This window comes from Stegostoma tigrinum, chromosome 27 (assembly GCF_030684315.1).
Source record: "Stegostoma tigrinum isolate sSteTig4 chromosome 27, sSteTig4.hap1, whole genome shotgun sequence".
Lineage (NCBI taxonomy): Eukaryota > Metazoa > Chordata > Chondrichthyes > Orectolobiformes > Stegostomatidae > Stegostoma > Stegostoma tigrinum.
Genome location: NC_081380.1, coordinates 30,070,427 through 30,084,457, shown reverse-complemented (window position 1 = coordinate 30,084,457; position 14,031 = coordinate 30,070,427). Strand labels below are relative to the sequence as shown.

At 38.4% G+C, this 14,031-nt stretch overlaps 1 protein-coding gene across 4 annotated transcripts in view; it reads right to left on the bottom strand.

The window, feature by feature from the left end:
• Positions 1-14,031, bottom strand: part of blmh (bleomycin hydrolase) — a 103,579-nt gene that overhangs the window by 57,935 nt on the left and 31,613 nt on the right. The gene's annotated exons all lie outside the window — the stretch shown is intronic.

Here is a 14,031-nt window from a genome sequence, read left to right as displayed (position 1 = left end):
TTAAGGCTACCACTAAGTAATTTTCTGTGGATGCCCTGCTTCTTAATTTCTTTGACATTTTCATTTTGTTGGGAATGCACATGCTCTTTAATCTCTGTTCCTGGGTTAAAATCCCGAGATTTTCTGTCTAACATCATCATAGAAACCCCATCGATCTGCAGTGGTTCAAAGAGAAAGCTCGCCATCACTGTCTCCTGAAAACAAGTTCAGTCAGCTTCACATCACTTAAAAAAAAATTGGAATTGGAGCAAAAATTGTACAAAATCATAACAATTCCTTAACTAGAAGGCATGCACTGTGAAAAATAAAACATAAATGTCAATCTCACTAATCTATTTTGGGTGTTTATAGGTTACAATAGCTTGGAAGTGTTACCAATGACCTTGGGTTTCTCATAACTCTTCAGAGCAACATTAGGTGATAATTTGCACCATATGTGGATGTGTTAAAGTAATTTAATTTTATGAATCTGGGTCCTCAGCCTAACCAATGCTGGAAAAGTCTCTGCTTAGTAGTAATGTGACACTGCACTGCATAGGTGGGCTCCCGAACAGAACAAAATGGTCTTCACGTACGCATTACCATTCTCCTACCCCAGGACCAATATTTATTTCCAGACCCACACCATTCTCAACCAGCTATCCAGCTGTCTGGTACTGGTAAACTCTTACAGTTAGCATGCTGATGTTTCTGTTCTACCTGTGAAATCATGGCAACAGAAACAAGTCCCTTGATGATTCCCCCTGCTTTATTAGGTTATATATAGTCAAAGTCTCAGATATAAACAAGTATTTTATACATACACATCCTTACATCCTGTTTTCCTGTTCTATTACCCTAATGCACTTTGTGTGGTATGATCTGCCTAAGCTGCACACAAAACAAAAAACTTTTCACTGTCCCTCATACATGTGCCAACAATAAATCAGATCAAATATATAAAACATTTGATCAATACTGCTAGTATTTGCCTGTTAGTGCAAGTGAGAGTGCAACATTTACCAGCAAATAAACTTGCTCTCTTTTTGCAAAGTGGGAATTGAAACAACACACATCAGAAGTAACAAAAACTGCAAAATGTAAATACTGTTCAAGACACAAAACATTCCTGAATTAGCATTCAAAGAATCTGAACTCCTCTCCCAATAATTTGGAGAACACATTACAGTTGGATACTACTCCCTTTCTCCATGCATTCTCTCATAGTGTTTAGTAAACCTTGGGCAGCTGCTTCAACACCTGATGCCTACTAAGCTCTAACAGTTAACCTACTGATTTCTTTCACTAATCCAACACAGCAGCAGACAAAATAGAAACAGAAGTATTTGTATCTTTCTAAAACTACATCACAGTCTGCAGAATCACAAGCATCTTAACCACCATCATTTTCAAATAGATGAATCTGTCTTCAAAAGGAGTTATAAAGAGCAAGCAGGTGTTTAGATTTGGTCAAGCCTCTCAAATTGTGATAACATGTAAACTGGACTTTAAACACCGTGGGATAGATTTTCAATATCCTTGCTGACAGGATGGTTTCTATAACGAATTACCAATTTTCATTTCCATTGGGATTGGCACTAGTTCAATGCTCAGGCTGTAAATTGGAAAATCCATTCTATTTCCTGTTGTGGATTTACAGGATGAACATCCTAATGAAGAGATTTTCTTGTGTATGTGCTACTTCCCTCAATTTAGAATTACAACTGTCCAGTGTACTCAAGTATAGGAATAGATGAGTACCAGCGAAAAGTGTACAAAGTCGTCAATCTCTGGCGCCATCTTGTTACAAAACCAAAACTTTAAAAAAAACAGAAGTAAAAGAAAGCCAAAAAGGTAAGAAAAACATCCAAATCTTAAAATCTAGGTCGTGAGAAGCAATTTAGAAACAAAACTATCGGTAAAGAGCGAAAAGGTCACTATCCCATCTGTACAATTTAACCTTGTACATCATTGATCCTCTGAGGTAAAGTAAACAAAAATGATCAACTTGAGAGAAAAAAAACAAACTTTTTCCCTGCCTCATTAACAATGTAGGACTCCAGGAGTCTTTAGAAGCTCAACGTGTTTCAAAATTCCAGTTTACTCACCAGCTACAACTGGAAACACTGTCCGACAAACCTCCTCTCTATTGAAAGGAAGAACTCACATTTATACAGCCATTTTTATGGCCTTGAGCTATCCCCAAGCACTTTGCTTACAAAGATGTCTTCTTGAAGCGTAGTCATTGATGTAACATAAGCAAATGTGGCAGCAAACACCAAGAACTTACAGACAGTGATGACATTTTATAGAGTTATTTTTCTGAGTTTGAAGTTTGTCGCAGAAAATAAAATAATAATTTGGGGCAATAGATAGAATCTATTCTAAACTTCCAATAAGCTCAGTTATTTCCCATAGCCTGTCCAGTACAGCCTGCGGGATTCTATTCCAAAATGGAAAATGGCTTCATGAGGCAAGAGGTTTTTAAACCAAATTTGGAACAAGGTGTATTATAAAGGAGTAAAATGATAGTCTGCAGAATTTCTAATCTCCTGTGACATGTTCAATTATAGAAAAATGTTCTTTAACATTTCAACACTGATAAGGAGCAGGCAGCTCTGCATCACGTCTTTAACCTTTTAGCATAGGGAATTCTTGCCAAGGTTGCTTTATGGTATCAGTCTTCAAAAAAAGTCTACTGGTGATCCTGCAAGTCACAGCGAATTAAAGGTAATAAAAATAAGCCCCATGCAAGAAATTGCACTTAACAATAATGATTTAATGCATTTTAACTATAGTCTTAGCATCTAACTTGAATAGTTTATGTTGCAGATTTATATTCTCTGGGAGAAGAGTTTCTTGCGAATTCATAGAACCGCAATGGTATCATTTTCTTGCAGTTCAGTAGCACAGATTTTCTGAGTCCTACAATACTAGAAAGGCCATATATGCAATTGATTTACCAGAAAACTGTAGGAGCTTTGAAAGTGATGAAAATATGCACCCATGACTTTGCAATTTATCGTACTGTTTTGGAGGCTTAAGTGTTTGGGTGTAGCTTTGAAAAGATCTACCCCAAGTCACTGACAACTTCCCCAGGGAAGTGTGTATTGAAAACACTGATATTGCTCACGTGCTGCATCATAAAACTGATTTTACAGGTTGTTAAGTGAACTCTTCCATCGCTGTTCTTGGATGTGTGATTTGTTTTGGGTCCTTTGAACTAACAATGTCTACTGAAGATTTCTTTGAAGAGGCTCTGGTGCCTGAGAAAGAAAAATACGTACAAAAAAAGATTAACTATATCAAAGATAATTTAATATAACAAAATAATATTGATGTAACTGCTCTATCGAAATCCTTGGTGGGAAGGATTTTTCATTTGTCCAGTGTCATGTTATCATTGGTTATCGATACATTTTCCGCAATTCTCAGTGTTCGAATAAATTTGTTGGAATAATAATGATCCTTAATAACTGTCTCTGTTTTTTTTCCATACTGAAACAGGGTAATATATTGAGGGAAACTTTTTAAATTGGTGAACTGTTTTAATAATATGCAACGCCAACGCAGAGAGTTTGGCCAAGTTCACCAGTTTCCAACTTTGCTAAATGGATAAATGATAAGATTTGGAACTTTTAAACTGAAATCTCAATACCCATGGCTGCCCGCACCAAGATAATAATGATGGAGTCCAGCCGTCCCAGGAACGGGTGTTCATAAAACAAGGAAAGTGCCAAACTGTGCCTATTGCTTGGGCATCAGTGGAAACCCAAGTTTCTTGCTTCTTATTGAAATAAATCCCTTTTCGTTTCTTGGTCATAAAATCACAGCCATCACATTCTTCATTCGAAAGCACTTCAAACAAGGGGCTGTCCCACCGCAAGGGTTTACTCCTGTTTCTAGACTGTTTCCAAAGACTTGTTCTTTAAGATCTGGATGTTTTGCTTCTCTTTTGGCTTTCTTTTATTTCTGTTGCTTTTTTGTAAAAAGCTGATTTGTAACCAAGATGGCATTGCAGAATGGTGACTTTATACACTTTTCACTGTACTTGTGTATTCCAATACTTGAGTACGTGTGGCAATTCTAATTCTTCCTTTGTGCCTCAAGCGCAGCACAACTTAAATCATTTCTATTTCTACTAAATACAGATTCACACTTCCTTTGCCACAGCAGTCAGCTGAAAATCTGAAGCTGAATCTTATTCTCTTGCACCTGGCCGAGGACTTCTGCGTGCTCATCTCCCAGCCCTTCCTTTGCTGCAGGCTACATTTCACTCAGAGCATGATGATTTGACATTAATTTGTAGTCATCCATTTATAATAATTTACCATTCTGACCCAATCAATCATTCTTTCCACCCACTGAAGCCCAGTGAGAGAAATAAATTTTTGTCACTTGCAGTAAGGTAGCTGCTTACATTTCGTCCAATCTGGGACATGCAGCATGCAGGAATAAAAGCAGCAATGTCCTAATGACAATCATATCTTAGGAACAGTGTCAGCTTGCTTGAAGGAATGTACTCCTTGTTAAGGGAAACAGTATTAACTATCAAGCCAGATGTGGTGTTCTTGTACCAAATAGCACAGTTGTTAAATAAGGAATGCATTTGGTCTTAACATAAACACCATTAGGTGAATACCAGCCAAGTTTGCATTTCTGACATTCAAGGGTACCTGACAATGTTTGAGTGAGTTTTTGTTTTAAAAACAGAGACAAGTATTCTTCACAATGTTGGAATATAAAGTGGACATTGCAAGATTTCGTTAGCTGGCCATATCCAGTGACCTTCCCAAAAATTATTTGGGTTCTTGATTTGATCAACTTTTAAGCACAGGCAATGGTATAAGGGTAATTCCACTGGAATTATAATCTACAACATCCAGCTAATATTCTGACGGCTCAAAACCCACAATGACAGATAGTGAAAGTTGAATTCAATAAAAATCTGAAAAGAGCAAGTCTACTGGTAAGTGTTGTAAAAATCCATCTGTGTGACTAATGTCCTTCAGGGAAGGAAATCTGCCACCCTTATCTGGCCTGGCCTACGGGTGACTCCCAGACTCCTCAGGACAATTAAAGACAGGCAATAAACACCAACTCACATTCCATGAACAAATAAAAACAAACTACCTAGAATAAGGCTTCCAAAAATCCCTGCTGCAAAAGGGGACATATCTAAACTGTACCTGTGAGAGTTTATTGGAGTAAATATTCGTCATGGCGGTGCCAGTTTTCTGTACAAAAACTAAGGACACAAATATCAAATTTTGCAGAGTGACGTCTCAAGCAAGTTTGAAAAACATCCACCAATATTTAATCAGGCCATTGGTAAACTAGCCATTTACAATTGTTGTTCTAACTGCACTTGTTTTTGTAATCAGCCAAAAAAAATTGGAACACCACATTGAGCAGAGATTGATTATGCGTGGGGTCTGGCAAATGACTGCCACCAAAAAATTAAACACAAGGTTTCTAAAAATATTGTGAGCAGCACCCTTGGGGACCATGATTCAGACAATGTCCCACAGTACACCTCTACTCTACCAACCAAATACTTGGCTGAGGGTTGCTCTTGGTCAGGCAAGTAGCCCAAAATTATGTCCAAAAAATTGCGACCCCCAATATGTACGAAACACCATGAAGATAGGATCTTCTTCAGCCCATTTCACTTCATCCTGCCAGGATACAAAGTCCAATAACCCATATTCCACCACTCATTCTGGCAACCTGCTTCAATTGTTCATTACAATCATTCCTGGTAGTTACTCTGAAAACAGACAGCTCCAGAAGAAATCTTTCATCAGAAACAAGTGCTAAGGCCCTACCAGATTCAATTATAAGCACCTCACCAGCTTTCCTGATGCTCAGCATTGATGCTGGGATATTCCTGTTCTCTATGATTCAATGATACACTAAGTTTTTGACAGGGCTGGTTAACTGCTGTCCAACATGAAATTAAAACCAGTTTATCTTAAAATGGAAAATGCTCCCAAATTTTAAAATAGGATTCCCATTATGTTAACCCCACACTAATAAGCGAACATTGCAATGGGTGCGATTATCGTAAAGCTATGGCTTACTTTGTAAATTGGATTTCATGCCAGTTACTGTCATCTGTGAACTCAAGGGATGCCACTATTATATGTAATCTTTTGCCATTCAACTAAAAAATGGTACTTTGAAGTAACCGCATATCCATTGGTAAATGCACAGCACAATTAAAACAATGAAAACAAAGCCTGGTAAACAGCACTGAAGTTTGCACAGTAGGGATACATGTACTTGCTAACAGACTGACAACTACAGACTTATCTTTAAATTAACTGCACAGAAAAGTTTAACTTTGGAGTACAGAATAGGCCATGGCTTCAAAACAAGTTTGTGAAACTGCTTCAAGAACAGGTATAATAATTAACTGTGCTTTGTCTAGCTAGTAATCTCTGTCACTGCACTGTACTTATGCAGGCTTGAAAAGCTTCTACTGTACAATCTGCTTCTCCTTTCATGTATAAGTACACAGCTAGAGACACAAAAAAAACTAATGACTTGTTAATGCCGTCCTCAAATCTTGTTTTGACAAACAACATCAATCTATGCAGAAAAAGTACGTAGTCGTTAACCATTCCAGAGAGATTCTGGCATCAATTAATGTCATTTTCAATACTGACATGGAATCACTGATCCCACTCAATTTTCACCTACACAAAAATGGACACAAAATATAATCCTTTTAATCCTAAAATATTCATTGCTTTCACTTTATTTATTACAAATCCAGGGAGATCGAATTCTACGTGAGGTTAAAAATTCAATTTTGGCTCCGCATGGAAAACAGCAACTATGAAATGACAATATCTATAAAAATGGATGTACAGCAGGTCACTCGGATCCAAGGCACAGTCATTGGCTTTAATCTTGTAAACTCTTTATATTTTTATGATGACTGATGGCAGCTCTAATTCACAGCTGGCTGAGGTGCCTCAATGGCTCCAGTTGGTAAGCACACCATTTACTGATGAACTGGACTAAACAAACCACCAAAATCAAAAATTTGAACCTCTGTTTAAAACAAAAAAAATACATAGAAACACTTAACAAGTGTGGAGAGTACAGGGATTGTGTCAGATACAAAAACCATCCATGAATTACGTCGAATGAATGGATCTTACCCAGAATGCACAGCAGATGCCCTGAATGATGGGACCGTGGAAAGGTTTGATTAAGAATTGTAGCCTGCTCCCTGCTCGGTATCATGTAGTTGCTGCTGGAGAATACACATGCCTGGAGATTGGATCAGGTCAGCAGTGGCACAGCCTCAAAGCTCAGTAACTTGTCCAGCCTCAAATGAGAGCTTAAGCAAGATGCTGAACCACTTGCTGAACTTTACCAGAGCATGATTTAGTGATGGTTAGAAACAGAAGTTGCAATTTAGCAACAAACAAACAAACTTATGGTTTGCACTTTGGTATTAGACTTCTTTTTCCAACGTAACCCAGTTGAAGCAATAAAACTGAAAAAATGAGAGAGCTGGAATAAATAAGTAGTTACATTAAGGGACTGGGATATTATTGAGTAGGTGGTGCCGAGCTGTTACTCAAATAGTGGATAAATCTTAACAGTTAGTACCTAAGCTGGTCCACCTCAAGTGTTTAAGGGTATAGCTACTCAATATTTTTCTCCGATTCTACTGTGAAAGATGAAGCAAGTTAGGATCAACAAATTGGCAGATAAGCACTAAAGGGCCTTTTTCTTACAGCAGTAACTGTTTCGGGGACTTAATGAAAACATGTAAACTGTTTGTCAGAAAAATGCTGTAAACTGGTAAAGTCATGCATCTTTACACTCTCAAAAAAAAAACAAGATTTGTAGAATATACAAACAGTTAGTACATTTATTATACACATGCAAATACAAAGATTTGTTCCAAATTGCAAAATACCACAGGGAACAATATTTTGCTCTTATTGAACTTACTCTCATCTGGTATATCAAGAACTATGCTATTAGCAATACAGTGCTGAAGATTTACAAAATAAAAAGCTCACTGCAAAATTCAGCATGTGTACATGTTGAAGAGATGTTTGGCAAAAAGTGCCTCTGGTTAAAAGATTTATCTTATTGCAACTGACACACAAAAGTTTCAGTTTCATGTCCCTGTTTGCATCAGTGGCTATTAATAAAGTTTACATTTTCCGAACCATGTACAACAAGCATGGCTTAAGGGTGACAGGGTCAAGCATGCAACATAAATGATTAAGAATATTTAAAACTATTGTGCAAAGCTTATAAACCATTTACAAAGTGCTTTGAACAGGAAGAATCAGCCTTCTGCCAATTCATTGTAAAAGTGACTACATTTGAAAAATTCTTTTATTTCTTGGGTGATGGCACTGAGAATGTGGAAACTGTTATCTACTCTGCTTTACTTTTCAAATAGGGGAAAAAAATTAAAAAGGATATTTAATCTAAATAAAATCATAATTTCATGAAATTGCACAGAAGCATGGTCATAGTTAAACCAGCTAATTTTAAATCATTCATAAATAATGCAGTCTTTCTTTCCTGCCCTTCTTGTCGAGGTATTTGGCAATATCACAAAAAAAATGTATTAATAGCAGAGTCTGGTTCTCCTTTCATCCAATACCTGCACAATTCCCACTAAAGTTCTCTGTATGTATCACTCGTAAGGAGCCCCAGCCGATTTCCCTTCCTCAACAAAACATAACAGGGGAAAGTTAGATTTGAGGCATTACAGCAGCTGTCTCAGCCCAGGTCAGGGAAAAATTTCACTGATTTCTTGACTGCACGTTTCAGTTGCAAACTGCAGGAATTGAGGAGATCAGACCCATCATAAAAGCAATAGGACTTTGTAGTGCTTTTAACAAATGATGAAAAATCGACTTCTTGAAAGTTCAGTTGCATAAATAGAAATAAGTAAATCAAATGGAAGTCTTCATTCAGTATTGTACTATGCAAATACTATCATAGAACACTTTAGTCCTGGTGTATTTGGAGACAGCAGCTGGGATTGTACAAGTAGCTATGAGTGGAACATTGCAAGTAATAAAGGAAACCAATAAAAATCAAAATTCTGCAGATGTTATAAATACGAACCAAAAACAGAATCCTAGAAACCCATAATGTGTGTCATTATAAGTATCGAGTACAACTGAACATCTGTTTCAAATGAAGGCCCTTCTTCAGTTCTGAAGAGTAGACTGGATCCAAAACATTAACCTGTCTGTTCTCTCCACAGGTGCTTAATGACCTAATGAGGGCAGTTAGGTTAAGCTACTTTAAAAGAAAAACTGAAGTGCCTATCGTGTTTCACTTCACAAATGTTTTTTTTCTGAAAAGCAGAAGAGAAAATGATCACCAACTGCGCAAATCTAAAACACAAACATAAAACTCTTGGGGGAAAAACAGTGCGTTAAAGTCAGCAACTGGGAAAAGTTAACTTGCTGGCAATTAATGGGTCAGGTGTAGATTTCTAGAATGTTTCTGGATACATTACATTTTGCGGATTGGTTATTATTGTAATGCAATGTGCACTATTTTACATATATTGCATTTTAGGCATGTTTCCATGCCATTTCAGTATCCATTCGTAATTCAAAAGAAGAGATGTTGTATTTATTAAGCTATCTATGGTAGATCCTGCAAATGAGTCCCAAGTTAGAAAGTGTCAGTTGCTCTCAATATAAAATGTATTTGGATGTTTGCAACGCAACAGCATTTCGAAGGAGCATAAATCCCTCATCTTATACAGGTTATTTATGGCTTCTCCAAGCCGGTATATTTGCAACTAGTGGGTGCTTAACGATGAAGTGTGTGGCTAGCCCATTGGCTTCTCTCCAATCCATCCTGAGCTGTCCCACATCATACAGTGGGTGAGTAAGGCATTAGCCAGCTAACCCTTAGGTGGACTGAGGCCCTTGATTAAGGAACTGTTTTTACTCCCACTGCAACAGCACATGCCACTATGGAAAGTGAAACAAAGAAGGCCAGGCAGCTTCCAAGCCATGTCAGGTGGACAGGCAGTTGGGTGGAGTGAAGAGGGAGCATCTCTGGGGGATTCCCTGTACCCATCAAGAACAGTCCCTCTCCCCAGCTTAGGGACTCCAGACCTGGTCTATAGAAACTGGTCACCTAGTTTTTGCCCTCAATTCACTATCACTGCTGATCGAATTCTTTTTGCAGTCTGGCATTAATTTCCATGTCCTCAGGATTTCTTGCAGTCTCAGCCACACCCAAGAGCGAACTCTGGCACTGCTGTTGGCTAATTAGATTGGCTGACAGTTCTAAAGACTATGACGTCCTCTCTCAGAAGGGCAGAAGACTCTTAATTTCCTTGTTCAAGTTGCTTCAGCACAATATTGCAATGCACAAACCCCAAAGCCTATCCAAGCACCAGTCCAGTAAAATGCAGCCCCACATTCATACAGTGCACGCACAGTGCAAGTTTAGTGCCAGTATGAAGATAATTTGGCTCAACTTTCTGTGTGTAAACGGATGCAAAGACTGGAGCCAACTTCAAATAAAAACAGTGTGTTCAGGTTAAATCCAGGTGATTGAATTCTCTTTGTCTTGCACTACAACTGAAGAGAAATAGCTTCACACCTGTGTCATAGTCGTCAGGTGACTATCATCTGACAACAGTTTTAAGACTATTATATGAAGATCAATCTTTCATTTAATCCTTACTTACAAAATATTTAAAGCATGACAAACTTCTTAGGCATCTGCATTACAACTGTAACACAAGTATAACTTTTGTACTGATTCCACAGTTGCGTGTAAACACAACCCAAATAACTTCAGCAAAAATATGCATGAACAGGAAAAATTGGAAAATTTTTCAGCTTTTCCTTCTGTTCAGTGGTTGTCAAGTACAGCTTTAATATGGCTTCAAAAATCATTAGTTTTCACTGACCATTTACTTCAGGCTCAAAAAAAACTCTTTCGGTATTTGCTACAAATTTTTAAATACCTGATGCTTTCAAACAGAGCACCTGGTACCTCGTGCAGCAAACAGCCTAAAGGAAATTCGAACAATTTTTCTCCATTAAAAGGCACTACCAAAACGTCAGCTGCTGTTTACCTATCCATTTACTGATAATGACATCCTAACATTGTTGAGATGCCCAATTTAGGTCCCTCTTACTGAAGCTATTACACATCAGTCAGGTTTTTGTCTTCAGACAAGCAATTATCATTCTGGCTGAAGTTCACACTTGTAAAAACCTTGTCTGCTCTGTTCAATTTTGTGTTTAGGAACCAGTGTGGGATAAATTTCTCTCTCACACCTCAATTCTACAACAGCACCTCTTAAGACACAAAAACATAGGAATAGCTGAATGAATAAAGAACACAATCCATTTTAGAGATAGTAGAACTGCAGATGCTGGAGAATCTGAGATAACAAGGTGTAGAGCTGGATGAACGCAGCAGGCCAAGCAATAATCGGAGGAGCAGGAAAGCTTTTCTGCCTCCCGATACTGCTTGACCCACTGTATTCATCAAGCTCTACACCTTGTTATCTCACAATCCATTTAATATTGCTTCTACTGTCCTGATAGTTGCAGAAAAGAATAATATGGGAGTAGCTGACTGATCACTGTAACCAATGCATGAACACACAGTAAGGGCGGCACGGTGGCTCAGTGGTTAGCACTGCAGACTCACAGCACCAGAGACCCAGGTTCAATTCCAGCCTCGGGCAACTGTGTGTGGAGGTTGCACATTCTCCCCGTGTCTGCGTGGGTTTCCTCCGGGTGCTCCGGTTTCCTCCCACAGTCCAAAGATGTGCAGGCTAGGTGGATTGGCCGTGCCAAATTGCCCATAGTGTTCAGGGGTGTGTGTGTTATAGGGGGATGGGTCTGGGTGGGATGCTTCTAGGGGCGGTGTGGACTTGTTGGGCCGAAGGGGCTGATTCCACACTGTAGGGAATCTAATCTGATCAAAGTAGGCCATTCAGTCCCTCTACTCTGTCTCTCAATAATGATTAGATTGCAGCGTCAATTCTAAAAAAGTATCTCCTTCTGCCTTAAAAACATCCAACAACCTTTCAGGTTCTTGCAAAGATTTCTGACCCTGCCTCCACTGGAGAAGACAGTTCCAAAGACTAAAGAACTAAAAAGAAAAAAAACCTTATTTGTCATCAATATACATGGGCAATATTTCAAATGCATTGCCTATTTCTGGACTCTCCCATAGGTAAAACGTCCTTTCAGCATGTAGCCGGTCAAGTTCCCCTCAGGGTCTTTCATAATTCACGGGTTGCTGCGAAATTTAATGTTTCGGGCCTGTTACAGAAGGTCAGGAGGAGGCCATTCAACTTGTAGAGCCCATTACAAGGGAACAGGAGGCACTAATTCAGCCTCACGATTCTGTTAAACTGGAACAGGAGGAAGTCATTCAGCCTTGAGAGCCTGTTTCCATCCTACTATCAGTTGGGTAAACTTTCCCTTAAGTTGCTTCAAGTGCTCTTTTTTAACATCTTTCTTAAATAAAGTAGGTGATTACTATATGAAGTGCTCTAGATGCGGCCTCACCAACATTCTATACAACAATAGCAACAGATCCTTAACTTTTATATTTCATTTCCCTTGCAATAAATGGCAAAATGCCATTTGCCTAACCTTATCACTGCATTTCGGGCCTAGACCCTTCATCAGAGGGTCTAGGCCCGAAACATCAGCTTTTATGCTTCGGAGATGCTGCTCGGCCTGCTGTGTTCATCCAGCTCCACACTTTGTCATCTTGGATTCTCCAGCATCTGCAGTTTCCATTATCAGTTATCACTGCATTGTTATGTTACAAAATTCATGTACCAATACACCCAAAACCCCCTGTGCCTCAGAGTTCTGCAATCTCTCTCCCTTTAAATAAAAAAAGCTCTTCTATTCTTTCTGCCAGAGCAGACAAGTTCACATCTTCCTTCATTATAATCCATCTGCCATTTTTCTTTTGCCCACTGACTAAACTATTCATATTGCTGTGTGGTCTCATGTCCTTTTCACAAATTAGTTTCTTACCTATCTCTCATCATCAGCAAGTTCAGTAACTATACATTCAGGCCTTTCATCCAAGTCATTTATATAGATTGTAGATAATTATGGTTCCAACACTGATCCACGTGACACACCACTTGTCACATCGTGCCAACCCAACAATGACGGTCTGATTCTCACCCTCTGCCTTCTAGTAGCCAAACAATCCTCTATCCATGCGAATGTGTTAGCCCCTACGTCATGAGCTCTTATTTTATGCAGTAACCTGTGATGTGGTATCTTGTCAAATTACTTCTGAAAACCTAAGTACAGCACATCTACTGTTTTTTCTTTACCTACATATAAAACTCTATCAATATTCTACACACATTTATCAAATTCCTAAAGATGGAACATTTAAGGAATCATAGGTCATTTTGCACTTACCATTTGGCATGTTTCAAATTAGTCATCCCATTTAGGAAACTATTATTTTGAAAAACAAACTCATTTATATTTGAATTAATTATCTGTGTCTATGATCACCTAAGACAGACTTTTCCATAGATATACCAACTGTTCACAGAAATGTTTCTGCAGATTGGTTTTGAATTCACACTCTTAAGTCCATATTCCATAGTTCAACTCTACAGAATGAAAGTAAAGCAGCCCATCATTGTCTGCATTATCTAGTCTCTTTACAATCCCAAAACAGCAAACATATCAATGCTCAATGTACTTTTTTTTACTGAAGGCATATCCATATAATCACTCCACAAAATCCAATTCTCCCATCCTCTCAACCACAGAATTGTTATGGTGCAGAAGGCCATTCAACCCATTATTTCTGTACTGGCTCTCCAAATGAGCAGCATGACTAAGTGCCAATCTCCCATCCAGTCCCCATAACCCTGCACTTCACTTCTTTTTAAAATCATCAAGCTCCCTCTCGAATACCTCAAATCACTTCCAAGATTTAGACCATGAATATAAATCAGGAAAAGTAAAGGTCCTGATACTAACTCGTCGTCAACATCACTATGAACCTTCCTCACGC